The sequence below is a fragment of the Alligator sinensis genome, unplaced genomic scaffold (genome assembly GCF_000455745.1).
Source record: "Alligator sinensis unplaced genomic scaffold, ASM45574v1 scaffold368_1, whole genome shotgun sequence".
Taxonomy (NCBI): domain Eukaryota; kingdom Metazoa; phylum Chordata; order Crocodylia; family Alligatoridae; genus Alligator; species Alligator sinensis.
In genome coordinates this window covers 2,035,935-2,040,957 of record NW_005842025.1, presented here as the reverse complement: position 1 = coordinate 2,040,957, position 5,023 = coordinate 2,035,935, and positions in this window count along the sequence as shown.

Genomic DNA, 5,023 nt, shown 5'->3' with positions numbered 1-5,023 from the left:
GAGAAATACAGAGTCTGGGTGAGGGAGGCTATAACCTACATCTCTGGCTTCTTAGATAAGTGCCCTAAACATTAAGTTTTTGGGATAAGACAGTAGAAGGCTCTTCCCCATACCTACATTTTCAGGGCTTATGTTTGCCTAAAAGAATGTGCATACCTGCCCGGCCAGTGCCATATACTTCCCATGTTCTTTAGCTCATTCTACATACAATAAATCTGCCCTGCCTGATATTATTTTGAAAATGGCACCTAAAGAGGGACAAAATGGACCCAAGGCAGCTGGAGGTTGCCTGGGAATGCAGAAACTCCACCCCCCATATAAGGAACAGGAGGGGCATGTCAAAGTTGGGCAAAAAGCATGACAAAGCAAGGCATTTCTATTTCATGTCAGAATCATCCCTCCTCACAGGCCAGATCTGGATGTGGCAAGAGTGGGGTGAGCTGTAGTGATGCCATGGGGGTAAACACTTCTGCAATTTGCCGCCCGCTACAGACATGCTTCATAATGGGACTCCCACCCCTGGATTTTGGTGGCAGGCCCTGTCCCTGTACTCAACATTACCCCCCCCCCCCAATTTCCAGCCCCTCTCTGACACAGATCCAAGCCCAGGGGCCATGTGTTTGACACCTCTAGTTAGTCAAAGAGGTCCTTTATAGCTTACCCTGGTCCCAGAAGGTAACAGGGAAAAAATCAGCTCCCTTGCAGACTCTGACTCTCCTCATTGCATTCCAGCTTGTGTGCAAGGCAGAATCATTTTCCTATGAAATAAAAATTAGAAAGCCCAATTCTGCAAAGCACTTAAATGCATCAAATCAATGGGTCTTATGCATATTATTAAAGTTAAGTGCTTAAGCATTCAGCCAAATTTTGGGGATAGCAGTTGCATAAATATTTTGCCAGACAGTAGGTTGAATGCAATTATTCTGAGTAAAATAAAATTTCTCAATACTCTCAGGGTTCCTGGCCACAGGGAAAAACCTGATGTTCATATCTACTTCAGGAATAAATGTTATCATGGATCAAGAAGAAAGTGCATGAACAAGCAGGTATGTTGGACCACTCAACCCTGATTTTAAATCAAAACTTGTACCAGCATAATTATCTCAATTAGAAGATGTTTTTTCTGGAATAGTTATATTGGTAAAAACCCTAGTTTGGATACAGTGGGTGCATCCACATGATATGTTTACTGCAGAACTGACTAATTATCTCTGCAGTAAATGTTCACATCTACACATGCACCCCTATTAGGGCACATAAAAGTAATAAACTCCAGAGCAAGCTAGTACTTATAAATAAATACAATTAATAGCCTGCTCTGGAGATTTTTGCGCACAGAAGCTCATGTGTAGACACTGTTGGCTCTGGATTTAGGACCCAGACCAACCACAATCTTTCCATTTAATAATAGGCAAATTTATTGATACACAGTGATAACAGTAAAGAAACAATACAAATAATCAAACCTCTCTATATATCTACCAAATCCTAGGGCTGTCATCAGAGTCAAAGTACATCTGGCCAGGACAAAGGCTCCACTCTGAGGCTCTCTCTTAGGTGCCATATGTCAGCATGTCAGCAGCCTACAGGTGGAATGCTGAGGTCCACATCTCCCCTCCCCCTAGTAGGGTGGATGAGACAGGCTGATGGTGTTCCCTCTGTCCTTGGTGGCCTTGAGGACCCTTCCCAGGGGACAGGGATGGTGACCCCTCTAGGGAGGAAGAGGACCTGGGTGAGATGGAGAGGAGGGATGAGGGGGAGGGAGGACCTTTTGTTACTCTCAAGTCTTCTCTCCTGTATTTTCCTTCCCTCTTGATGACTTGTGATCTGCAGCTATCACTGGTTGGTCTCTCTGTGTTATTGTCATATGTCAACATAGCCCATCACATGCACACATACTAATTTGGTCTTTCCGAGCCCTTTCCTAATTTGGTCTGTTCCCCCAAAACTGCAACTCAAGCCTTGGTAGCTGGTGCCACCCTTATCTTGTGTTATGATAGTGTGATACATGCCCACTCTGGTTTCCAGACTATGGTCATGAGTAGATGAAGCAGGGGCCCTAAATTGAAGTGGTGGGTTTTAAAAAACATCGCTTAAATTTAGGGCTGATTAACCCCCTGTGTCATTTCTGCCCCCCTCTGACTTCCCTGCCTCTCCAGCAGGGAGGGGAAGGCAAACTGCCAGGGCACAGAGCGGTCCCTGGGCTGGGGGGGGGGTGCTTCCCTCCATGGGAGCAGCAGCCACCCCCAGGTGGCACCCACCCACAGGCACCCATCTCGGGTGGTCCCAGGGTATAACATAGCCATGGAGAAAAGCACCAGGCCCCCAAGCAGCTCAGGCAGCCTCCAGGGGGCCACCAATGCATGCAAACACAGACACCATTAAAGCGGTGCAAAAGCATTTAGCCCACTTTAAAGTGTTGTACACACACGTCTCTCATTTTGTCTACGCACGGCCAATATTTCCTTGTTGGCCTAGTTCTATTAAACAGCCTGTCTGCTTTGAAGGTTGTGTGAAACTGTGACTATGTGACCCAGACTTATAGAAATCAATTAATCCCTGCTGCCCATTCTGAACCATTCTAATAAATATTAGGGGTGTGTAGAATGAGCTGTATTCAATTAGGATTTGGATTCGGCCTGGATTGGACACAGTAATTTGATTCATTGATTTGGATCACTGTCCCAATTTGATTCAGCCGAATCCAAATCTAAAGATTTGATGCTGATTCAGCGAATCAGTGATTTGGCCATAGACACAGCTTTAAATGTTTTTTCTACATACCTTGAAGTACCAGGTGACTCATATTAATGCTGCAAGGTGGAGGGGGATGGAGGGGCCCACAGGAGGGGGGGGGGGGCGGCACGTGTTCAGCGGTGAACCCACAAGTGGACCAGAAGTGCTTCTGGTCCACTTCTGGGTCCACTGCCAAGCACGCTGGGGATCCCCGCACACTCCCATGGGATGCTCCATCCACCCCAGCATCTCAGCATTCATGAGTCACCTGGTACCTTGAAGAATGTAGAAAAAACATTTAAAGCTGTGTCTATGTCCAAATCATTGAATCTTTCCAAATCTGTCTGAATCAATTCGGAGGGTACCAATTCAATTTGGAGAGATTAAAGGGTTTCCTGATTTGATTCATGTTCAGAGATTTGGCTGCCAAATTGGGCTGAATCTCTGCCGAATGGAATCAGCAGCTGAAGCTTCACACAGCCCTAATGCATATACATATACAGTAAAAGCTGCATTGTCTGGCACCTTACAAACCGGCATGTTCTATTAACTGGCATGCCAGCTTGTAAAGTAAAAGCAAAACAGGAAGTGCCCACCATGGCACCTCCGATTTCAGCAAACCCCCATGACCTGGGGCATAGCAGCCTGCACGGAGCCCCCTTCCTTATCCCCCAGCACACTGATGCAGCAGGAGGGGTGGCAACATGGAGGGAGGGGCGGCAGCGCACCAGAAATGGTGGGAGAGGTGGTGTCCCAAATAGGCAAAGATGCCTGTTCGGGCCTCTCAGGTAACTGTCATATTTGGTTATATAGCACCCCCCATTCCCCATGGGTGCCAGATAACAAAGCTTTTGCTGTACCTATAAGCCAATTCCCAAAAAGCAAACCTTTAAATACCTTTTTCTAAGCCAACAGACACTGCCCAGCTGGCTGAGGCATGAGGGTGCTTCAGTTCAGGGGCTGCCTGCCAGCGAGTCCTGCACTGAAATACTCTCGTGCCCCTGACAGCCCCTCCGCATCACATTGAGCTCAGTAAGAGCAGCCAGCCCTTAGCTGCTGCCAGCTGAGGCTACTCATACCAGCCTTAGTGTGTACATGAATAAACTCTGAAGCAATATACTCCAGAGTTTTTTGCTCCCAGGTGCATGTGCAAATGGTGTGCCTGACAGCAAAATATGCTGGAGCAACAAGCTCTGGAGTTTATTTTTGCACATTAATTGCATGTGTAGAGGTGCCAATTATAATATTCCCCTCTCCATATGGGTATAAACTAAACCAGTATGTGCACTTTTTTACCTGCACAGCTTGACCCGCACCTCAGAGGTTGTACCATCTTCAGGAGACTTGAATAGGGTACACAAGTAATGAATACACTATGTCACATAGGCAGAATTTGTCAAGTCTGCCTGGAGATTAATACCAGGAGATTCAGTTAGAACAAACAGGGGTGCTGTAATACTTTTACCTTTTTAAAGGAAGATAAAAGCTAAAAGACAGGAAGACAAAAAATGGGGGAAAGAATCCAAAAAGAAAAATGAATCCTAGCTAGAAAGGAAAGAAAATATGGAAAATTAAGAGAATGAAATTATGAGATAAAGAAAGTTTTTAAAACCTTTATTATAGAAATATTAAAAACAACTGGTGAGAGTGCAAAGGTGTGTAGCCCTCCCAGAGGCTGAGCATGAAACACTTGTTAGCAATAAAAAAAATCTATGTCGCTGGAGATTGAAACCCACTCCCACCCATAGCCCTCATGGGCATGTCCAGACAAGGCTGCATGTGCTTCTTGCAGCATCTCAAACCCCTTTGGGATGCTGCAAGAGGCACATACAGGAACAAGAAAATGTTCCCCATGCTGCAAATTTGCAGTGCAGGGGCAATATTAGACCCCTGGATATCCAGGGGTCAAAAAAACCCGCAGAGAAAAAACATGGGACAACCTGAAGCAACCGGAGGCTGGGTCTTCCATAGAGATGCTCTGGCTGCCAGAGTATCTCTATGGTTAGCCCTCACCCTGGTACTAAAGCAGGCAGCACGTAGCGTGCCAACAGCAGAGAGCTGGACCCAGGCTCCACTGCCAGTAAGTAAGGGGTTGGGGGCCTGGAGGAGCGGGGAGGGGACCATGGGGGGAACATCACCATCCCCACCCACTCCCCCAGACCCCTGATCCCTTCCTCACCCAGCCCCAGCCCCTCCATCCCCCTGAGACTCCCCTGATCTCTTCCTCACTTGGCTCCATCCCCCTCAGCCCTGCTGATCCCTTCCTTGCCCAGCTCCACCCCGCCCC